This window comes from Chlorocebus sabaeus, chromosome 1 (genome assembly GCF_047675955.1).
Source record: "Chlorocebus sabaeus isolate Y175 chromosome 1, mChlSab1.0.hap1, whole genome shotgun sequence".
NCBI lineage: Eukaryota > Metazoa > Chordata > Mammalia > Primates > Cercopithecidae > Chlorocebus > Chlorocebus sabaeus.
In genome coordinates this window covers 10,191,277-10,215,051 of record NC_132904.1, presented here as the reverse complement: position 1 = coordinate 10,215,051, position 23,775 = coordinate 10,191,277, and the positions used below count along the sequence as shown (strand labels likewise).

The window sequence follows — 23,775 nt, the reverse complement described above, 5'->3', positions numbered from 1 at the left end:
CGAAGGAGTGGTAGGGGAGGGGTGCTGACCCGCCGTTCTGCGGGCCCCTGTGGGAGGGTGATGCTATCCCCCTGCCCACCTGGCACCCCCAAACTCCACTGTGTGTGGCCTGCACTGCACCCGGCAAGGTGAGTGGGGTGAACTGACCTGATAGTAACCTGGCCAGAGCCTGAGGAGGGGTGAATGGGGGCAGAGGGAAGACTTCACTGGGTGGAGGTGGGGGAGGTCAGGCCAGGAGATGTGATTTGCCACAGGCAGGAGACAGTGGCTGCGGCCCAGTGCTGGGGGCTCAGACTTGGTTGCACAGAGGACCTGGTCCCAGGCCTGACCCACACCCAGTGGGTGCCTGGGGATGTCTTCTGTGTCCCCTTCTCCAGCCCCCCTGCCTGACATTCCATGGGTGAGGGCTCCAGGGGGCAGGCGGCCGACCTGGTGCCTGGGACCCTGTTCCTCAGCTCCTCTTTTCCCTGGGCCCCCGTTCTGGTGGTCTCCCCTGGGCCTCGACATCCGGCCACATGGTGCCTCCATAAAGCTGCCTCCAAGGCTGACAGCTGGACCAGGCTATGCAGGGGAATGGCCTGGAGGCTTGCGGAGAAGAGTCTAGGGCGGTTGTGCCAGCCGATGCCAACAGACAGCCTTCCGGGTGTGGCCACCCAGCCCGCCCAGCCCAGGGCGGGGCCTCTCGGGTCTCCCTGCTCCTCAGGCCTGTGTGCACCCCAACATCTTGGCCCGTGGCCGGCCCTTTTCATTTCAGCTAGTCCCTGGCACCAGCTTGAGCCTCTAAGTCCCTTCTCTACTGCATCCCATACCCCCCTCAGTTTGCTGGGAGGTTCTGGTCCTTATACAAGTCATCAACCCAGTTTCAGAGGAGGAAACTGAGGCTCACAGAGTATCCGGGGACTGGGGAAGACGGAGCTGGGCCCGGGAGCACTGGTTGTTACAGCTCCTTTTCTTGACCCCCAACATGCCTGTCTCGAAGGGCTCTTGTTGCTGAAGGCATGGTGACTTCGTGCAGGCAGTGGCCGCGTGAGGTGGTGGATGGGCACTGGACTGCGAGTCCAAGCTGGGGCTCATGACCTGGCCCCACCCAAGGGACCCAGACCTGCTCCCAGCAAACAGTGGTCTTTGAATGCTGTGTGGGGCTGAGTGGGGGACCCGAGCCTGGCCCTGGGAGCTTGGAGGGGCACAGTTTGCTTTGGCTTTGGGTGGGGGTGGGGCCTCCCAGCAGCAAGCACACCCTGGAGGCTGTGGGGCCCCTGTCTGCGGTCTGCTTTTGGAGTCTGCAGGCGGAGGCAGCCCGGCCCCATCTGGTTCCCCCCACCCGAGGATGTGCCTGCGCCATGCTCCCTGGGATTTGATTAACTGGCTCCCAGCCCGGTGCTGTGCCTGTGACCTTGGGGTGGCACCCCTCAATGCCAGTCACTGCCAAGTCCTCTGTCCCTGCTGACGGTCCCTGGGGACTGGGGGCCTGGAAGTCTCAGTCTCCATCTCCCACACACCCCTCCTCCCGGCCCTCCTCTGCCCCAGCACTTGCCGTCCCTGAGGGCAGGGCGCAGTAGCTCCCCAGTTTGTGCCCAGCTCTCAGTCTAGTTAGAGGCTGGCAGGTGGCCGCTGCCCAGCGAAAGGGAGAGGGCCAGACCTGAGTGTTTGGAAACTGTCATGACAGGTCACAGGAGGCCTGAGGCACAGGTGGCACCCAGCCCTTCCTCCATGCTCCACACAAAACATTTGAATTCAGTGCCAACTGGGTGCCAGGGTTGTGCTGGGCAGCAGGCACAGAGAAGAGAACAGTATGTAGTCCCTGGGCCTTGGAAGCTTCCAGTCCTGACCGGAGGGATAGCTGGGAGCAGACTTGAGAGCTGCCCCGGGTGTGGTGAGGGGAACGGGGGTGTATGGGATCTGCTGAAGTCTGCAGACTGGGAAGGCTTCTCGGAGGAGGTGGCATTTGAGCTGAGGCTTGAGGGAGAAGAAGGCATGGAGGGAGGGGCACAGGGATGTGCATGAGGACAGCACCCTACCAGCCAACACCTCACTGAGAGGGTGTTGCCAGTCTCCCAGGGCCCAGGCAGGACCAGCCTCCCCGCTGGGCACAGCAGGCACGTGCTTAGGCCCATGACACTTTTAGGGGCCCACAAAGATGTTGTAGTTCTTTTAAAATCAGAAGAAAACAACGAACTTTTAGGTCAAAGACAATGTTATCAGATAAAATATTAATACATTTGTCTTGACGCTAACCAAGTCATAAAATATAATTTATTTGTGATGGAGGAAAGGGATGAACCAGGTGGAAAGCCTGGGCCCAGGGTGGGTGAGCTTGGTGCGCGTACAGTTCACTCAATCCTTTCCTTGTTTAGAAGACGCGATTACAAACCCGTTTCACAGATGAGGACGCCGAGCCATGGAAAGTGATCCTCTCACAATGTACATTTGGAGAGGAGGTAAAATCTCCTATTTTGCCCTAGCTGCCCCATGAAACCCCCCCCCCCAACCAGGCGGTAGGGAGCCTTGGGGGCCTTGGGAGCCTTAGTGAGAAATGAGAAATCCCTTTGCTTTTAGGAGAAAGACTGGCTCCTTGCAGATCTCCAGGCCCCATAGACCATCTCCTCCCCTCCTCCTCTCCCTCTGCCGTACACATGGTCCTCAAACTTGCCCCATGCTCTCCAGCCCCAGGCCCTTTGCATAGACTCTGCCATGGCACCTCTACCTAGAGGAGGCCCTCATCATCCCCCACCTCCTCAGGTCTCCTGGCCCCCAGTGATGCTTTCCTGGGGGGCCATGAGTCATTATCACTGCCTCCAGAATCCCCTCCCAGGTGCCTATGTCTTTTTGGAAATGAAGTCTCACTGTTGCTCAGGCTGGAGTGCTGTGGTTGGATCTCAGTTCACTGTAACCTCCACCTCCGGGGTTCAAGCGATTCTCCCACTTCAGCCTCCCGAGTAGCTGAAAGTCTAGGTGCAAGCTACCACACCTGGCTCATTTTTTTTTTTTTATTTTTAGAGACGGGGTTTCACCATGTTGGCCAAGCTGGTCTTCAACTTCTGAGCTCAGATGATCCACCCACCTCTGTCTCCCAAAGTGCTAGGATTACAAGCGTGAGTCACACGCCTGGCCCCCAGGTGCCTATCTTGATAACCCCACTCCTGCCCTCAGGTGTCTCCCCCATGGTTCTTCTCCAGCTCTCAGCACAGTGCCTGGCTCACCGCAGGTGCCCACTAATGAGTTCCTAAAGGAGCCCATGAGCATTACAGATGGTGCCCAGAGCACTCAGCTGAATTTGAGCTGGGTTTGCCTGCCTGACTCACAAGCTTCAGCTCTCTACCATGGGCCATGCAGAGTAGTCTATCCCAGGGCTGAGGCTGGGGGCCCTCGGGAGGCAGGACCTGGGGCGGGAGCTGTGGAGGCGACAGGGGCTGCTCCAAGGGCAGTGGCAGGAGGCCTGAGCCACGAAGGTGCTCAGGTGCAGGAGCTGCCGCTGCTGTTCCCTGACAGGGACGAAATCCTCCAGCCCAGGGAGGGGGGCTGCTGAGGGTAGTGAGGGGTGCTGTGCGGGGGCTGGGACATCAGAGGAGACGCAGTGACCCGAGAAAAGCGCTGAGCAGGTTCCTGGGCCAGGGAGAGGCCGGGCGAGCAGGCACAGCGGTGACTTTGAGGCGGGCACGGCCCACCTGCAAGTCCCTGGAGGCCGCCTCCACTCCCCCTGCTTGCTGCTCTGTGCCTCACCCTGGCCTCAGCTGCCTGGAGGGGCCCCGGCCAGGAGTGGGGGCTGGGGGCTGCTCCCCTAAGTCACCCAGTGTCCTGGCCTGACCTTCATTCTCCCCTCCCCCTTGTGAGCCGGATCTCAGCCTTCTGTCCTTTGACAAGTGTGCAGCCAGCCCCACCGTGTGCCGGGTGCTGGGACACGGATGGGCACAGCCCTGCTGGCACATGGTGCATCAGCTGGCCGGGAGATCGTCAAGAAAGACAGCACGAGAATCAACTTGCACAAGAATCCCTGCGAGTGCCAGAGGCCGCGAAGGAAATGCAAGGGATGGGGGTGGCGGCAGGCAGTGGGTCTGGAGGGGCGGGTGGGGCCTGTTGAACCCTGGAGCTGCTGTGAGCAGCACAGCCAGGCAGGGGTGGGGGACGAGGAGCAAAGGCCTTGAGGCCTTGGGGGCTGAGTGAGTAGCAGGGAGGGAGGACAGAAGTGGGGGGGTCAGGCAGGAGCAGCCCCTGGGGGGCCTTGAGAGCCTTAGTGAGAAATGGAAGCTGCTGGGGGGTTTAGACAGAGGACAGATGAACCACACAGGGAAGGGACTGGGGGCACAGGTGGTGGCAGGAGGGGCCTCCTGGCTACTGCAGTGTCTAGGTGACCCCTGCCTCTGGGATGCCTCTCAGACTTCCCCTGGGGATAGCAAGCCTCCTTGGTGCTCCCACAAAGTGCGTTCCCCAGCATCCCCCTCGCCCTCCCCAAACCCAGATCCCCGCCATCAGCACAGAGCCTGGCACCTCCAAGGGGCTCCGTGACTGCCAACTGTCCCACCATCTGACCAGCTGGCAGGCCTGGCCCCACAGGGGGCTTAGGGGAGCGGGTTTTGTTCTTGAGAAATCGATGCCCCATTTCCCGCAGGCCAGCGGTGGGTATCCGTGTGACTTGAGGGCGAGTCGTTTAAAACATGTTTTAGATTAGAAACACCCCGCAGATGGAATAAAATGTGAAATGTGCTGGATTTTGAAGATAAAATAAGAGACTTCAAAGGCATCTCAAGCTGTGAGAGCAGTTGCTTGTTTGACAAGCTCTGTCCCCCCAGGCCAAGGTCACTGTCCTCCAAGGTGGGGCGGCCCAGGTGGAAGGCGGGCGGCTTCCTGGACATTCCCCAGGCTGGGAGGCCAGGGGAGCAGGGGCCCCACTGGAGGGTGAGGGCCCCCATTTGTGGGCACCAAGTGCATCCCCAGCAAGCTTCCACATTTTTTTCTTTTTTTTTGAGATGGAGTCTTGCTCTGTTGTCCAGGCTGGAGCACAGTAGTGCGATCTCAGCTCACTGCAACCTCTACCTCCTGGGTTCAAGAGAGTCTTCTGCCTCAGCCTCCCGAGTAGCTGGGACTACAGGCATGTGCCACCACGCCAGGCTAATTTTTCTATTTTTAGTACAAACGAGTGTCACCATGTTGCCAGGCTGGTCTCAAATTCCTGATCTCAAGTGATCCGTCTGCCTTGGCCTCCCAAAGTGCTGGGATTACATTTGTGAGCCACCACGCCTGACCTCCACATGGATCTTTGACCATCATCTTTGCATGTGTGCACACACCCTCCTGGCCCACTTACAGATAGGGAAACTGAGGCCCAGAGAAGAGAAATGACTTGCCCAAGGCCACAGGCTTTAGTGGGAGGAGCCAACATCCTTATGCTTTGCCAGCCCTGGTCCTGAAACCCCCAGCTGTGATCTTGGGTCAGCTGCCCCACCTCATCCGTATGGTGGGGTGATCATTTAACTGAGGCCCTTGTGAGGCATAGATGATAAAGTTAAAAATGCCTGTAAAACCTACAGCCTCATAGGGCTTCACTGTGGCACTGGGCCCCAAAGCTGGGGGGGCTGGTTCCTGGGGGCGGAAGGTCCCAGCATCCTTGGTAAGTCAGGGAGAAGGATTTGAACCCCGCTGGTCCAGGGCTAAGCCCCTCACCACATCTTCTCTGACAGGAGCCTGCGAGCTGCTCAAAGCTGCCAGGGGTGGCACCCAGCTGTGCCTCCCCACTAGATTCCCCTCGGTCTCCTTCTTCTCACCGTGCCCATTCCAGGCCCTCCTTCCCCCGACTCCCCTTCACCTCAGGGCGGTCTCCTTCACTCCCGCACACCTCCAGATGCCCCCTGCCCGTTCACCCATGTCCACTCCACTCTACAGCCCCTCTTCCTGGTCTAATCAAGGCATCCCACCCCCACGCCTCTCCCCACAAAAGCCTCGCAGTTCACTGTTTAAAGCTCAAAGTAGGTGACGTGGCTGCGGTTCCAGCTGGCCTGGGCCTCTCTTGTCTGCTTCCTGCCTGGGTTTCTTGGGTTCTGTCTTTGCCTGGCTGCCTGGGCCCCTGGAGACCCAATCTCCTGGCCAGTCTCACCCCAAGCTGGCCCCAAACCCCTGGCAACATGGAGGTCCCCCTCAACACCCCCTCTCCAAGCCCTGTCCCCAGGCACCTTCCACTTACTGGTATTTTGCTAAGTAAGAAATTCATGTTCATTCCACCAAATGGAATACCATAAGCATGCAACATAAAAACAAGAGAAACGCAAGTCAGCGGCTCGCTCAGGGCGCAGATTCGGCTCGCCCCATTCCCGTGGCCCTGGAGGACCTTCCAGACTTTAAAACGAAACAAAAAATAGCTGATGACACATTTATCAAGCAAGTTCTCCGTGCTATGCATTGGGCCAAGTATTTCCAGTGGCTTCTTTCATTTCGCCCTCCTGACAAGAGCCCATTGAGGGGGTCCTGTGATTTTTCCCACTTTACAGATGAGAAAATAGAGGTTCACAGAGGCTGAGTGACTTGCCCAAGGTCATGCAACTGGGGACTGGGGAGCTGGGTCTGAATCGGGCTGTCTGGCTTCCATGGGAGGACTGAGCTGCTGCGCTGCTGGACCCCCAGCTGCTGCCTGGGCCTCCCCTCCCCGGGGCGCCATGGGGCAGGCACTCAGCATCCCACATTAGCATAACCATAAGCATCCCTGAAACTCAATTACCAGGAGATGGCTTGGGCCCCAGCCAGCCGGGCAGTCTCCATCCTTGCAGGAATGAGGGGCTGGGGATCATGGGAGCCTTGGTGGGTGGGAAGGCGGAGGGCATCAGAGAAGATGAGGGAGGAGTTGGGGGGCCTTAGAACGGCCATGGACCCCTCAGCGGGTGGGTCTTGAAGGCAGCCTTGAACCCTAGGAAAGGTCAAGGGCAGGCCCGACTGCCCCGTAGGAAGGGTCATGGGTTCCTCTGCACCCAGCTTGCTGGGTGACCCCAGAAAGCCCCTTGCCTCTCTGTGATTCAGCTTTCTTCTAAAAGGACAAAACCAGAAGCTATTTTATTGTTCTTTAATTTTTTAGTCTTTTTTGAGACAGTGTCTCACTGTGTCGCCCAGGCTGGAGTACAGTGGCGCTATCTGGGCTCACTGCAACCTCCGCCTCCCAGGTTCAAGAGATTCTGCCGGGCCTCAGCCTCCTGAGTAGCTGGGTCTATAGGCACACAACACCACACCCATCTGATTTTTGTATTTTTAGTAGAGACTGGGTTTCACCAGGTTGGCCAGGCTAGTCTTGAACTCCTGACCTCAAGTCAAAGTACTCAGATTACAGGTGTGAGCCACCGCACCTAGCCAGGGCTATTTTAGTAGAAAACAAAACAGGGGTTTGCAGGAGGAAAGAGTGAGCACCAGCTCTGAACAGCCAGGCCAGCCTGGGCTCCCCCTGACTCCCAGATCCCCATCCCAGGAGGCCTGGCTGCTGTGGCCTCCTACTTTGGCGGCTCCTCAGCTGCCCCTCACCCCTCCATGCCTTCCTCTCCCAGCAAGTGGTGAGCCTTTTCCATGCATTTCCTGCATGCATGAAATCAACCTCAAAAACAGCGGAAGCTGCAGAGCTATCCACTATTCTGGATTTGCATGTATTTTCTTTAGAGTTTTACTATGCATGCCCCTCAATAAGGTAAGACAGGTTCAGTGTCTTTGAGTTTTGTATAAACAAGAGTTCCCGGTTTGCTGTTAGCATTCATTGCAATGCTTGTGAGATTTATCTGGGCAGGCCCACACTGCTCTCATGGGCCCCGCACCTCTTTTTTTTTTTTTTTTTTTCAGATGGTCTTGCTCTGTTGCCCAGACTGGAGTGAGTGCAATGGTGGGATCGTAGCTCACTGCAGTCTTGACCTCCTGGGCTCAAGAGATCCTTCTGCCTCAGCCTCCCAAGTAGCTAGGATTATAGACACACACCACCACTCCTGGCTAATTTTAAAATTTTCAGATCAGGCGCAGTAACTCATGCCTGTAATCCCAGCACTTTGGGAGGCTGAGGCAGGCAGATCACAAGGTCAGGAGTTCAAGACCAGCCTGGCCAACATGGGGAAACCCCATCTCTACTAAAAATACAAAAATTAGCTGGGTGTGGTGGTGCACGACTGTAATCCCAGCTACTCGGAAGGGTAAGGCAGGAGAACTGCTTGAACCTGAGAGGCGGAGGTTGCAGTGAGCCAAGATCGTGTCATTGCACTCCAGCTCTGGGAGAGAGAGCAAGACTTTGTCTCGGGAAAACAAACAAACAAAAATTTCACAGAGAAGGGATCTCCCTATGTTGCCCAGGCTGGTCTTGAACTCCTGGGCTCAAGTGAGCCTCCTGCCTCAGCTTCCCTAAGGGCTGGGATTACAGGTGTGAGACACTGCGCTCGGCCTCGTGGGCCCCTTTTCACTGGTGTTTAATGTTCCATGGTGGAACTACCCCATGCCAAGCCCCCCATTCTCCCACTGACCCACCGTCAAGCATGCTTGGTTTTGTCTCATGCAAACACAGTGGCAGTAGCATCTTTACACACCCCATGCACACATGCACCAGAATTTCTCTTGGGTCCATGCTTAGGCGCGGGCTGCTGGGTTGTGGAGTGCGCATAATCTTAACTTTACTAGTTATTGCCAAATTGCTCTGCAAAGTGGTTGTTCAGATGATCGCTTTAAAATATAAATTAGATCATGTCACTTCCCTGCTTAAAATTCTCCAATAGCTTCTGATTATACTTACAATAAAATCCATGCTTCCCTTCATAGAGGCATGGCTGTATCCCACGCCCCTCCCCCACAATTTCCTGGCCTCCTTTTTCTTCCTTCAATAGGGCTGGCTCTTTCATGCCCCAGGGCCTTTGCACATACAGGTCCCTCTGCCTGGCACACTCTTCTTCCAGCTCTTCCCAAGTGGAACTCTTTCTTATCCTTCAGGACTCAATGAAAATGTCACCTCCTCTAAGGGGCTGCCCCTGACCACCCAGTTAAAGGGCCTTCTGCCCCACTCTTCTTATCAGCCTCTTTATTTCCTCTGGAGCCCACACCCTGGGCCCATAATGACCTCATCCTCTGATGTGTTTGCTGGTTTATTAACAGCATGGCAGCCTGTGGGGAGACGACCTCCTCTGCTTTGTACATTCCTGGATCCCAAAGGCCAGCATGGCATGGCACCTAAGAGCTCCTCTTAGGACTACTCATTCATTCAACAGACATTGATGAGGCCACGGATGTCACAGAGGGTGAGCAGTGGGGAAGGGGCTTTGCAGAGGGGAGTGTGGCTGAGACGAGGGCAGAGGAGGTGGCTAGGCCCACGGGGCCCTCCCTGATCCTTCTCCCACAGTCATGGGGTGTCATGGCGGGTGCTGAAGCTGGGAGCAGCAGGGTTGGTCTTGCCGTTTAGAAAGACCCTCTTCAGAGCTGGGGAAGGGAGCGGATTGAAGGGGTGGGCCTGGAGGCAGGGGCTGCGGGGACGATGGTGGCTGAGAATGGGTTGAAGGAGGGCTGGGAGAGGCGGCATGACCCAGCCCATGGGACCAAAGAGAAGACCATGGAGACAGGACTGGATCAAGGATGGGATCGGCTCAGAACTGTGCCTCAATCCAGTCAATGGAAGAGCACATCGTCTGTGAAGACACAGTGGCGGCTGGAGCCCTCCCACCCTCCTGCCCATGCTGCCTTCCACCACCCTCTGCAGGAAGCTGGGAGGGGGCTCATTCATGTCTAGCCCACCCAGAGGCCCAGGTCTTAACCTCGGAGGTTACCGCCTCCCTCTGGCCCCCAGTGACTGCTCTGCGCACTTCCCCAGACTCTGACTGTAAACACTACACTTGGCCTACAATTTCCTACAATTCCATGGGAGAATCCTCTCGGGGCCCCCAGCAAGGTGCCCTTGACCTATGTTCCCCTCCCCCAAAACGGATTTGAAACTATGGCCCTAGAAGGAAGGGAACTGGAATAAGGTGGCACAGCTGAATTGTCACTTTGCTTTTTGGAATACGAAGTGTTGCGCCAAGGCCAAAACCGTTCCCTTCTCAGTAAGGACAGAGGAAAGGCAGCAGCCACTTGCTGCACAGGGAATCTAAGTCAGACCCCAGGAAGCACCATCCTGTGCCTGCCGGGCACCTGCCACCTCTGTGCAGCCAGTGGCTGCTCACTCTCTGAGGCTGCCCAGGACTCTCAGGATGTGGGGCTGGGTTGGTGGAAGAAGCAGTTCTGTCTGACTCTAAAACTAGTGCTTCCCCAGTGGGGAGTGCCTGGGAGGTGCATGGGAAGGGCTGGGTGGGGTGGGGACCAGGCCTTCTAGTTCCCTGCTGTCCCCAGTGCCAGGGCCTGTGCTGAGGGTCTGGAGCCGAGGGTGTCCCTTGTCCTGTGTTATTACCCCTCCCAGGCCTTGTCCTGTGGGGACACGAGAGGACCCTAGCCTGGTCCCTGCCTGCCTGCCTGCCTGCCTACCTTAGGGCCCCCCTGGCCTGGGCGCCTCCTCCTCTCTGTTCCCCTGCCCTCCCAGCTTGTGTTCCATGCTGCAGAGGGAGAAGGGAGAGGGAGGAGGAAGAAGGGTGGAGGGAGGTGGGAGGTGGGAGGTGGGAGGCAGGAGGCAGGAGGAAGGAGCAGGAGGCAGGAGGAGGTCAGTGTGGCAGCCATTGGTATGCGAGGCCCAGCCTCAGCCCCTCCGCTCCGCGCCCCAGCCTTTCTGCTCAGCTCTTTAAGAATCCCTCCTTGGTAGCGGCAGCGTGCTGGTTGCTGGGCAACCCCATCGAGCCCCGCCCCCTGCCGCTGGCGCTGGTCCTCTTCCCCTCCCCCTCCTCCCGCAGCTCCTCCCAGTGCCCAGCCTCAGCGGCGCTGGTGTTCCCAGCTCAGAACCTGCCAGGCCTGGCTGCTGGGGGCACTGGCCCCAGCCCTGGACCACAGCTGTGCCCCCCAGGACTCAGGGAGGGAGACCCTGGGCTTAGGACACTCTTTCTCCTTACTTCCCTGCCTCTGGAGCACCTAGGCCAGCAGGTGAGGGCAGGTGAGGGGTCCCAGAAGATGCCATCTGTTTCCTCAACCCCAGCTCTGCAGCCCCAGGACTCTGGGAGAGGGACCCTGGGTTCAGGGCACCCCACCTCGACTCTCCCATCCCGACTTCCCCGCCCCAGGGCACCATCAGTGGCCTCACCTCTATTGGGGTCTATTGGGGGACAGAGACAACCCAAGGGGAAGGACCAGGAGCCTCTTGAGTTCCCAGTGAAGTGGGGAGTGGCCACTTGCTGTGGTTGGTTCAACCGGGTGCTGGGATGTGGACGCTGGGCCTCAAGAGCCTTTGCGCTGTGGAGGAGGCTAAGGCCATAAAGCAGCTCACACTGGGACAGAGGAATGGGAGGGGAGATGAGGGGGCTGCAGAGCTTGAAGCCCCTGAAACCGGAATCTGGCGGCTGGCAGAAGAGGCACAGTGACAGGGTTGGGGTATCCCCAGTAGTGGTCTCTGAGGCACCAATCTCAGAGCCTCCTGCATCCCCGACCTCAGGCAGTCACAGGGACCCCGTCCCCTGGCTCCCCGATGTCTTGGGGCTGCCACCCTCCCTTTGGATCAGGCCCCACCTCTCGCTCCCAATGATATCTCCTTCCTCACTGTCCCAGGCTCCAGCCCCTATCTGCTTCCACCTGCCACAGACTCTGCACCGGCCAGAAGACCCAGTCTCTCTCCTGGAGGCCCTTCCCAGCCCACCCTGCACAGCTGGCCTCGCCCCCACCCTCCTCTTGGACCCATGCCCATGAGCTGCTCATCACACAGCCCTCCCTGCCCTGGCCGAGGCTGGTGTCTCCACAGGGCTGTCTTTCAGGACACAGTGCACATCTCCTTCCTGAACTTGGGATGTGTGTAACAGGTGAATGACAGCTGGAGTAAAGGAAGGTCTAAATCACCACAAAAAGCATATCCTCTGCTGGGAATGATGGCTGAGAAGGCAGGGAGCTGGGAGAGGCAGCCCTGACTGTCTGGAAGGGATGGGGGCAGGGGAGGTGATGTCACTGGTGGGGAGCAGAGAAAATTCCCAAGGGAAAGAGGGGCTCATGAGAGAAGCCTGGCCACCAACCACCTCAGTCCTGCTGGGGCTGGGGGCTGACCAGCTGACAAGTGGAACCGCCACCCCCTGGGTGACATAGTCCTGCCTCTGCCCAGGCCTGCGTTCCCACCCTCTCTGGAGTCTGTCTCCCCACCCACCTAGGGGCAGCTGGTTAGACCTGATCTCCCCCGTCATGTCCCCATCACCCCCCAAACTCACACCCAGACTCTACCCACTCCCCAGTAGCTGGATGTGCATCTGGCCCCCCAGAACCCCAGGAGCCATCATCTTTGGGCAATTCCCAGTTTTATGAATCATGGTTGGCCTTGGGACAGCTCTGTCATTGTTACCTTGAAGGGCTCTGTCAGCCTGATGCTCACTCCTGTTTAATGTTCTGTCCATTCATCCGTTCGCCACATTCACCAATGCCTGACCATGCTGTCCTCACATGCTGGACACTGTAGCAGGGGCTGGGGACACGCAGGAACCCAAATAGGCCCGGCTGTGCCCTCAAGGTGCCCACAGTCTGGTGGAGAGATGAATACTAACAAAACACACATCACTGGACACAGGGACCTGTAATTCTAAGTCACACTACTATTATATGTACTGCCCAGGAAGCAAACACACCACCAGAGAAAAAAATCAGCCACACTGGATCTTAGAGATGTGGACATGTTGGCCGGTAGATGCAAAACGCAGTCATAGAAATTGTAAGCAATCACCAATGAGCTGAGTGCTACAAAACAGAAGCGGAGGAGGGAGACAGAAGAAGGTGACCTAATCGGGAAGGTGGGGTTAGAAGCTGGGCATGGTGGTGTGCACCTGCAATTCCAGCTACTTGGGAGGCTGAAGTGGGAGCATCACTTGAGCTCAGGAGTTCGAATCCAGCCTGGGCAACATAGTAGATCCTATCTCTTTAAAAAAAAAAAAAAAGGGAGGGTGGGTGGGTAGGGATGTGGGGTTTAGGGAGGTCTCTCTGATGACAGGTTGGCCAGGCCCTGGGCTGATGAGGAGGAGTTGGTTAGGACTGGAGAGGTGGAAGGGTGCAGAGAAGTAAGACCCTTGTTTCAGGGCCTGGGGGCAGGGGCATGCTGAGGGGAGGGGTGAGGACAAGGATGGAGGCAAGCACTGGAGCAGGGCTGTAGGGGTGCTCTTGTCCTGGCTGGCAGCCTCCCCAGTGCCAGTGGCCTGGTCTGATCTGCCTTGGGCCCCTCCCTGCTCCCAGCACCAGTCCTGGGGGTTGCTGACTTCACCCTACCTGGCTTTGTCCCTTCTGTGCCTGCTCCTTGGGGCACCCTCTCTAGGACTTTCCTCCTGGGCTGGAGGTCTTGCTCTCTGCCTCTCCCTGAAGCTCTGTGCCAGGCCCACCCTCCTGGTCCTAGACCTTGTGCTTAGAGGGGAGAAGCTCCAAGCCCCTCTGTGTTGTGCATAATGGTGGGAAGGGAGCACGGTGGAGTTAGAACTTGGATCAGAAAAGCTGTTGGAGCCTGCCTGCCTGCCTTCCTTCCTTCCTCTTTTTTTTTTTTTTTTTTGTGACGGAGTCTCACTCTGTCGCCCAGGCTGGAGTGCAGTGGCACAATCTCTGCTCACTACAACCTCTACCTCCCAGGTTCAAGTGATTCTCCTGCCTCAGGCTTCACGGTAGCTGGGATTACAGGCATCCGCCACCACATCAGCTAATTTTTGGATTTTTAGTAGAGACGGGGTTTCGCCATGTTGGCCAGGCTGGTCACGAACCCCTGACCTCAAGTGATCCACCTGCCTCGGCCTCCCAAAGTGCTGGGATTACAGGCATGAGCTACCGCAGCCAGCCGCTGGAGCTTTCTGATGTGTGCTGGCCAGGTGTCCCTGAAGTGGCGCACACAGCCTGCCTACTCACAGGTTACATATCCATGCATTCATGTGAACATTCCATAGTATACTGGGACATCTCTGGGGCCCCAGGCTGGGAGTCCAACCCTCTTTGGAAGTGATGCCCAGGCTGGGGCCTGTGGGGAAGGCTGAGGCCAGAGTTGTGCCCTCTGAATATCTGCAATTTGTTCTTGTCTTGGTGCCAACCCCTGACCACTGCCCTGGCATGGCTTCATGCCTGGATGCCCAGCACAGAGCCTGGGGCTAAGGGTCCCTGATGATGACCACAGACCCTACCTCCCATTGGGGAAGACCCTGTTCCTCCCTTGAGTCAAGTCACCTCCTTCCCCTGCCCCCAGCTGAGAACAGGCCCAAGTGAAGCCAGGGGTGGCCCAGCTTTAGTTGACCACGGTCTAATAATGGTGAGTCGTATTGTTACAGCACTTCACAGGATATGAAGCACTTTCCTCCTGGGACCTCACTGGACTCTCGCTAGCCCTAGGAGGTCTAAGATGGCCCTGTTAAGATAAGGAAATGGGGGCACAGCAAGGCTGGGATGGTGCCCAGGGCCGATGGCTGGTGAGTTACAGGATGGCGAGCAGGACCCAGATTTAGGGGCTCCAGAGTGGGTAGATGGCAGCTGGAGAGGCAAGGATGCTTCGGGCAGGGCCAGGGTGACCTTGGCTGCCCAGTGGTAGGGCCCACCCCACCACGCTGCATGGGTTACTGCCGCCCTGGGAGCCAGGGAGCTGGGGCTTGGCGAGCTCAAGGTTGAAACTACAAATCATCGTCAGGTGACTTGAGCTGCCCTCGTGGCTGAGTGCATCCCCCATGAGTGCCCAGCAGTGACTAGCTCAGTCCTCCAGGCCAAGGCCACACTGCCTTTACCAGTCACCTGTGTCCTCCTGGAGGCCACAGCTCCCAGGAGCTCGGCAAGGGTTTGTTGACTGAACAGCAATCTTTCTGACTCTCAGAGCCCACTGTCCCCTTCCTGGAATGACACTCCCTTGTGGTGCCCTACTCCTTCCAAGATAAAATCCAGGCTCTCCAGGTTTGTCTGAGACCCTGCACACCCTGGCTGACACCAGCCACCTCATCTTCCACTATGGTCCCCCGGCTTCTGTCCCCCACTGTAACCAAGAATTCTTGAGTCTCAAAGCCAAGGCTGTTTCATGTCACAGCACCTGTGAGCTTCTGCTGTCTGCATGAACATCCCTCCTGACCCTCCAAGACCCAGGTCAAGAGGCACCTCCCTGGGGAAGCTGATGTCAAAATCGACTTGGCCCTGTGTCTTGGGGTCACGAGGTAATGCCTACTTCAGCAAGATCTTGCTAAGCCATAACTGTCTAGGTACTCAGCCCCCATGCTGGAGTTCCAGCTTTGCCAGGGCAAGATCCAGCAGGGCCTGATTCACTTCTGGTCCCTGGTGCCCTAAACAGCGCCTGGCACACAGTGGACTTCCAGCCACATCCCCTGAACTGTGCACAGCCACCAGGCATGGCTGAGCAAGTTACTCCATCAGCTTTGTGGAATATCGTGCAGCTGTTAAAACCACAATTATGAAGATGATTTTTGTTTGTTTTTTAGGGACAAGGTTGCCCAGGCTGGAGTGCAGTGGCACAATCATAGCTCACTGCAGCCTCGACTTCCTGGGCTCAAGTGATCCTCTCACCTCAGCCTCCTGAGTAGCTGGGGTGACAGGTGCCTAATTTTTTAAAAATTATTTTTTGCCAGGTGCGGTGGCTCATGTCTGTAATCCCAGCACTTTGGGAGGCCGAGGTGGGCAGATCACCTGAGGTCAGGAGCTTGAGACCAGCCTGGCCAACATGGTGAAACCTCATCTCTGCTAAAAATACAAAAATTAGCCAGGCTTAGTGGCACATTCCTGTAGTTCCAGCTACTCGGGAGGCTGAGACAGGAGAATTGCTTGAACCTGGGAGGCCGAGGTTGCCGTGAGCCAAGATTGTGCCATTGCACTCCAGCCTGGGCGACAAGAGTGAAACGCCATCTCAAAAATATATATATATATTTTGTATTTTTTTGTATATTATTTTTGGGTCTCAAACTCCTGGCCTCAAGCAATCATCCCACCATAGCCCCCCCAAAGCTCTGGGATTACAGGTGCGAGCCACCATGGCTGGCTCACCGATAACATTTTGATATCTAAGTGCAACATGTCAAACAGAGCTACAGTCATACAATCCACTCCACTTCGAGGCATTGAGTGTCTGCGCTCTGTGCCAGCTCTGTGGCTTGGCGTGGGGGTGGCAGGGATAGAAAGGGGTCTCTCCTTCAAGACATTTGGTTCAAAAGAGGAGGAAGCCTCGAACATAATTCCTGAGCCACACGCCAAGTGCCGTGACGGAGAAATGACGGAGCCCCAGGGCCACACGTCCATCTGGGGGTCTGGGGAGGCAGAACGGAAACCACAGCTCTGTAAAAATTACAGCCGTCTCTGCATGGACAAGCCTGGAAGGGAGCAGAGGAACGGAAGCTGTTGACGCCACAGGGCGGTGGCATTGTGGGTGATTTTTCTTTCTTTTATTGTTGGTATAATGCTGTTTGGGCAATAAATAAAAATTGGGAGGAAAAAATAGCTGTTTGGTGAATTGAGTAGAAATCGGGAGAAGGAAGAAAGGGAGTTAAGGGGAAGGAAATCTGGAAGGGTGAAGTGAGGGAGAGGTAGGAAGGGCAAAGACAGGCGCGTGCAGAGGCGGTGGCCTCAGGCCAGGCCCTAGTCTGTCCCTGGGCTGGGCACAAGAGGGCTGGGTTTGCACAGGGAAAGGAGGGGGAGAGGTGCTCTGTGGGGAGACCGTCCCCAGGGGGATCTGGGGGGGCATCCCAGGGGGGAGGTAGCCTCCAGGCCTCGATGGACAGCAAAGAGCAGGGCCGGCAGAGGGGGTCCTAGCCAGACTGCAGGCGGTCTGAGGGTAGATCAGAAGCATTGGGACCCTGGTGGGGGCTCTGGGTAGGCTTGGGACTCAGAGCAGCCACTGACAAGGTGATGAGGTCTGACCAGGTCAGGCCAGGCTGGGTATATGGGAGAGTCCCTTACTTAGTGTCCCAGCGAATGCCAAAAGCACTGGGACTTTCAGGCTAAGAGGAGGCTATTTGGTCTAAACACTCCCTCACCCCACCCAGATGCCACACCATAGGCATGAACATCTTCCCAGTCTCTAATGGGTGCCAGACACTGGGCCAGCCACCCTCCCATTCAAGGTCTTCTTCATCTCTCACAGTAACCTTTGGAGCTAGGTAGTAACGCTCCCATTTCACAATCCAGGACACAGACTGGGAGAGGTTTAGCAACTTGGCCAAGGTCACGGTCAGCTGGGGATGGGAGGGGGCGCTGGCATGGGACCCTGGCGCTGCCCCCTTAACAGGTGGGAGAGGTACTGCTGGGGAGCGCCTGGGTGTTTACAGCACGCGGCGGATGAGAGGGTCTGACCAGGGAAGGGGCGCCAGGCAAGGAGGAAGGGGTTACCTTGGCATGCAGAGTAGGCGGTGGGTACCTGTTTGTGAATGAATGCATGGGTGGACGGATGAATGAATGAATGAATGAATGGATGGCTGGAGGGACGGATGAATGAGTGGGTGCAGAGAGGAGGGTGTTAGGGAGGCGGCGCGTGAGCGAGAACCCCTTTCTTCCTCCGCGCTGGAGGCTGGCTTTGGGAGCCTCCCTCCCCCCACTCCCCAGAGGGGTCGGCTCCCCCACCCGCTCTCCCCCCAGACAGTTTAGCTGAGGGCGGGGGAGGGGGCACGGAGGCCGCTTCTCCCAGGCTGGGTCAGAGTCCCCGCGCGGCGGCGCAGCCTCCCGCGCCGGGTCCTGCCGGCCAGTGCGCAGCGCGGCGCCCCCGCCTCCGCCGCCTCCTCCCCGCCCGCTGCCTCCCCCTCCTCCCCCCCTCCCTCCCCGCTCCGCGCCTGCACGCACGGCCCCCGCCGCCGCCGCCGCGAGGGGAGAGGCGGCCGCACAGCCTGGTTCCCCGCGCCCTGCTCGCAGCCGCCGCTCGCCCGGGCACCGCCGCTGGCCCCCGCCCCGCCGAGCGCAGCCGCCCGGGCACACGCACCCCGCCGCTGGACGCACCCCCCGCACTCCTCCCGCGGCTCCGCCGGGCGCCCGAGCCGGGCAGATGCGCCGCCGCGCGCCCCCAGCTCCGGGCCCGCCACCGTGCTCTGCCGCGCGGCGGGGGCTCCTCTCCCGGCCCCCCCTGGGCGCCCTCCGGCTCTGGTTCCCGCCGGCTCCTTGGAATAACCCTTGAGGCTTCAGCCGTCACCGCAAAGTTTCCCGAGGAGGCCCGCCTCCCCGGCCGCTGCGCAGGTAGGGCTGGCTGCACCGGGCGGGGGTCGGGGTCCGCGCGTCCAGGACAGGACGCCGGGGCCGGCGGGGCGGGGGCCGGGGGCCCGGGGGCACTGAGGCGCCACGGGGTCAGGCAGCCTGGCTTTGCCCCAGAGCGGTGGGAGACGGGACGCCCAGCCTTTGGGATTTGGGGTGGGGGTCCCTGAGTCAAGAGCTACGCGCTGGTGGCGGTGGTGCTGGCCCCGCCGCGGGGAGGCGCGGGGGTGCGCGGCCGGCGGCTCCGCTCTCCCGAGCCGAGGCTGGAAAGGGCGGGGGCTCAGCTGGAGCTCTAGTCCAAGCCCTCGCTGCGCCCTCAGGGAGGGGGCCTGACCCGTGGGGGGCGTCAGGCCGGTCATGTGGGTCCCAGCTCCCGCACTCGGGAACCGGAGAAGGGCGCGCGGCCAGGGACAGCCGGCCGGCCCGGGCGCCGCGCTCTCGTCCCCACCAGCCGCGTGAGTCACGGTTGGAGCGAGGTTTTATTTTTAAAACGACTTCAAGGGGGGCAGGAGCAGCCTCCAACTTCCCTCCCTGTGCACGCTATGGACCGTCAGCCCTGAGCCGGGCGGGGGCTGGGGCCGTGCACCTGGCGGCTGGAACGGTGAGACCACGGTGCCCGGGCGGGGGGCGGCGGGCACCCCCCATCCCCCAGCTCTCAAGACAAGGAGGCAGCCCGACTCGGCGGCGCACGCCCCTCCTCGCGGGCACTGGAGGCCCCGGGGAGGAAGGCTGGGGAGTGTTGTCGCCCAGCTGCAGGGAACCGTGGCTGATCAGAGCTCCCCGAGGAGGAGAAAGTTGTGGAGCAGGGACACCAGGGAGCTGCCACAGCCTTCCCGGTGGCGCCAGGAGGCCTTCGAGGCCCTCCAGGGTGGGCAGTTTTGAGAGAATACAGCCCAGCTGGGGTGTGTCAGGCCCCCGAGGCCCAAGCCAGAGCTCTGATGTGAATAAACACAGCCAAGGCTGGGAACGGAGGCGAGGGGTGACTGAGAACAGCCCTGCCTCACCAAAGCCCCTACGCCCTCGGGTTGGATAGAAACCAGCCCCTCCACATTCCCTTCCCCAGGTGGCTCAGGAGTTTGGAAGGAGGTTGCCTGTGTGGGGGACCCAAGACGCCACTGTGGAGGGAAGTGGCTGGGGCACCCCGTCTCTGCCCGGCGGCTGTGGGGGAGGCAGCCACACTCGGGGGCTCCAGGCTCCAGTTTCTGGAGTTGAAAGCTACTGCATCTCTTTCGCCAGCCCCGGGAGGAGAGGCGCAGACATCACCTGTCAGCTGGTGCTGTCTCCGTGGGCGACTGTTCAGGGCTTCCTCAGAAGGTTTAAAATGGAAATGGCCTGAGCTGACGGGGCCAGTGCCTGGGAGGGGACGCTGACCAGCAGGGCCAGCAGTGAGGGGACCCTGGTAGGTGTGAGGGTCAGGAAGAGCTGAGGGCTGTCACATCTGGCTGAAGGGTCGACTATGGACACAGGGTGTGTGTGTGTGTGCGCACATACATGGGCTACATGTGTGCCCCCGGTCCCATGTTCTTACCCAGACACAGAGACTGGACGCTTTTCAGTAAAAAGCACCCTGACCCCATCATGGAGGCTCCATAGCCCACACCCCGGAGGCAGCTGTGGCCTGCTGGACTTCACCTAGAGCTGGGTCTATGCGTCCGCACTACCATTTATTGATCCCTCCACCGCCCTGTGCCTCAGTTTCCCTTGTTGGTAAAATGGGGTTGATAGTGCCACCGCCTGAGCTGGGGGGCTGCTTTGTAAGTGCATTTGACAAATATTATTAGTAGTCCTGCTCCTGGACTGGAGGATTCTCAAGGGCTGAGGGTACCTACAGGGACTTTAGAGGGTGGCGGTCGGATTTTCCCGCCCCCAGTCAGTGTGCTGTCATTGGACTTCATCCTCACGCTAACCCTCAGTGGCAGCGCCCCGTGTCCCCTCCTTCCCACTTCTGAGGCCTCCCATGGAAGTCCCTGGGAGATCCGCCCAGCCTGTTTCTAAGGTGATGGGGAGGGGTGCTGCCACCCCACTGGTTACCCACTGCCAGGGCTGTACAGACTCAGCTCTGTAGAGATTGATGCCTGGTGGCTGAGCCTGTGTCGCATCCACTGGGTGACCCTGGGCCTGCAGCCTCCCCTCTCGGACGGCTTCCTTGCCTGAGCAGGGGGTTACGGCAGTTGCCCCACAGAGAGGATGTCTGGGAGTTCTGCGTGTGGGTGCAGGGAATGGTGGTGCACACATGAGCAGGTGGCGTCTGTGCTCGCTTCAAAGTTAGCTGAGAGGACTGGGGCTCCAGGTGGCCCTGACCCTGCGGGTGTTGAAGGACTGAGAGGTGGGTGTAGAGCCCAGAGGCCAGTGCAGTGACAGCTGTCAAGTGGCTGCTCTGGTGCAGGGGGAGGATGAGGCCTCTGGGGTCAGCTGGGCACAGCCACCTCTGCCCAGTCAGGGGGCTAGCAGCCCCTCCCCAGCCAGCCAGACATCCCCAGAATCAGGGCTGGACATGGCCTGATCTCAGAGATGGGGCCTGTCTGGGGCTGTGTGGGTCTGGCTGTGCTGGCCCTTCTGCTCTAGAGTCTGGAAATGATATCAACCACCTAGTCATCCCTGCTGATTGTGTTCCTGGCACACTAGAATGCCATCCCAGGGTTCTAAGGACTTTCAGTTCCTGGGGAGGGTTTCTCTACCTGGCCTGCTGACCTTCAGTGTGACCCACCTTCCTCATCTGTAGGGTGAGGTAACAGCAGTACCTACCTTGGAGAGATACCCACTTTGAGAGGATGCATATGAGGTTTCTAGCACAGAGTTCATGCCTAGCAATGTGGGGCCTCTGCCTGGTCTGCACCCCTCATTCACTGTGGGCCAAGGGCTTTCAGCTTCTTCAGGCCTTGGGGTGGCAGGGAGGACGGATGTGGCCCTCATCCCCTGCAGGCAGGGGCCATTCACTCTGGTACCCAGCCCAAGCGTCAGTGGGAAATGCCCCAGAGCAAGGGGGGGCTGGAGGGCTTTTGCTGAGGCCCCTTATAGCCTGGGGTGTGTGAGGCATATGGGCAAACGAGCATGGGTGGACAAGAAGGGGTGTGGGTGTGGTGAGGGTGCTAACTGCCTACAGTGGGGTGGGTGGTGACTGCCCCAGGGGGTAGCTTTCCGTGCTTACTGGCAGAGGAGAGCACCAGCCTCTGGGAGGCCCAGGCCCCAGGCCCTGGCTGCTGCCCCACCGAGTGTGTTTGAGGTAGGGGGGTCCTCCTCAGAACCTGTGTTGTTCTCCTGGAGACAAAGTTCAGGCTCTGGCTGGCTCACAAGGCAGCTGCATTCTGTCCTCTGCCATGGGACACTCACCCTGAGAGGGCCAGGGCTGCGGTGTGGGGCAGACTGGATGACTGGAAGGAGATGGGGAAAGGATAGCGCCCCTGTTTTGCCCTCCTCCCCCGGACAGCCTGCCTGGAGTTCTCTGGCAGCAGCTGGAGCCACAGAGAGGGTTCCGCGGAGCAGGCTGTGTTTGTGCAGGCCTGTGTTTGTCTGTTTACCATCCCTCGAGGCCCCCAGAGCACTGCCGCTCCCCCGGGCCAGCGGCTCTGCAGATGATGTCAGGGTTTGGGGGCCTCTCCTTGCTTTGTGGAGGTTGTTTGCTGGATTTCTGCAGCCCTGGGTTTTAAACTGACACCCTGCAGAGCTGGGGGCTACTGAGGGTTAGGGAGAGGGCAGGGAGGAGGATGGGTGGGAGTTTGGGGCTGAAGTCATGGAGGATAAATGGGCTGGCCCACCAGTGCTCCCCTGGCACCCCTGGCTCCCTGGCTCTTCTGTTTTCCCTTCCCTCACTCCTTCCCTCCTTTCCCGCTCATTCATTCATTCATTCATTCATTCATTTATTCTTGAGGTAATCATTGAGCATTAGTTATTGCCAGGCACAGTGCTGGGCTCTGGGACAAAGTGGGAAGCAAAAGCAGTGGGTGTCTTGCCCTCAGGGCGCTTCCAGTCAGATGTGGTGTCAGACATTAGTCAGGTCTACCTCTGCCCCATGAAGCCTTGGCTCTGAAGGTGCAAAGTGGTGAGGTCAAGTAACAGAGGGGTCTGCTGGGGGGTGGGATTGAGGGGGACTTCCCAGGGAAGGGGGTGCTTGAGTTAAGATGTGAAGAGTGAGCTGGAGCCGGGGAAGGGCAGGGACAGAAACAAGGGCCTGGAGGACAGGATGGATGGAGAGGGCTGCATGGAGACCCCTTGGCAGGAGGGCAGAGGGGCTTGAGGCACCTGGCCAGGGCGGGGGCTGGGGGGTTGTCTCCCTGGGTCTCTGAGGCCCATCCATCTCCGGCTCTCTCAGGATTCCTGGATCTGCCTCAGGGACCCTCTGCCTTTCCTTGTAGGTGGGCCTCTGGAAGAGTGGGCTTCCTAGGCCCAGGATGCCAGGTTCCCTTTTCCTGAGAGCTGTGTGTTCACCTGCGTAGACAGGTTGCCCCAGCACATCTGATGGGCTGTGAGACAAATGTGGGCGTGTTTATGATGGGGGCGGTAGCCCTGGGTGGACCGAGAGCTATTAGTGGTGAAGGAGAGTCCACAGAAACCCTCCCCAGCCCTGAATGTTCCCGGTGCAGGGAAGCGGGGCTGGGGTGCAGGCCAGAGGGAGAAGGGAGTGAAGGGGCTATGGCCTGAAGGGCCCCGGACCCGGCTGTATGGGGCTCAGCTAGCCACTAGGGGACACTGCCTCCCAGGATGCCAGGACCCAGGCATCCGACGCCCGGCTAGGCCCCAGGTGCGGCAGGCTCTGCTTCGAGGGGCATCCTCCTGGGCAGCCAGGGGTCTCTGGTCTGGCTGGCAGGGAGGCAGTGGCTGGGCTGGTTGGGGATGGCTTATACTTAATTGAAACTGGGATTAAAACTGGGGTCATGGGACGCTAGTCCTGGCCATTCCTGCCCGTGTTGCTCTCCAGAGGCAGCTCTGTGGCAGTATTTTTTTCACGCCCCTTTCCCTCCTTCTGCCTGAATTAATCGTTGGCACCAGATTACAACAGATTTAGCAAACTGTAAGAAAAAAAAAAAAAAGGGAGAGAGAGCGTGAGCGAGAGAGGAAGAGAGAAAAGAAAGGAAGGAATGCCTTCCGCAAGGAGCCGGCATTTATCTCCAGAAGCAATTTGCTCTTGTTGAACCGTCCCTGTCGCCCCTCAGCCCCCCACCCCTGTGACGCCTGGGAAATGCTGCTCGGGAAAATGTCCTCAAAAATGCTGCCAGGTGCCGGAGCCAGGATGGGCTTTTCCTGGGGGAGGTCTGCCAGAGGCTGCTGAGGAGAGGAGAGCTCAGGGGGCTGCTCTGGAGGGTGTGGGGGGGGACGCCTGGCTGGTTCTGAGTGGTGGCAGGGCTGGGCATGAGGGGGTCAGAGACCTGGCGAGAGGCAGGGATGGCTGAGGGCAGGGATCTGTCTATGGGGTTCCTTGTGGCAGCCCCAGGGCCTGGTGCTGGGCCCGGCACATGGCAGGGGCTTGGTGTAGGGCAGAGCGAGTGAACAGATGAATGAATGGAAAAGGGGTGTAGCCGGGAATGAATGACTGCCTTGGGAGCTGGCGTGGCAGCA

At 58.9% G+C, this 23,775-nt stretch overlaps 2 protein-coding genes across 4 annotated transcripts in view; one reads left to right on the top strand and one right to left on the bottom strand.

Moving 5' to 3' along the window:
* MACROD1 (mono-ADP ribosylhydrolase 1) overlaps positions 1-23,775 on the bottom strand; it is a 169,097-nt gene that overhangs the window by 19,210 nt on the left and 126,112 nt on the right. The window lies entirely within an intron of this gene.
* FLRT1 (fibronectin leucine rich transmembrane protein 1) overlaps positions 17,892-23,775 on the top strand; it is an 83,496-nt gene continuing 77,612 nt past the window's right edge. The window contains exon 1 of the mRNA XM_007994413.3: positions 17,892-18,207. The gene's annotated coding sequence lies outside the window, so the exon portion shown is untranslated. The remainder of the gene's footprint in view (positions 18,208-23,775) is intronic.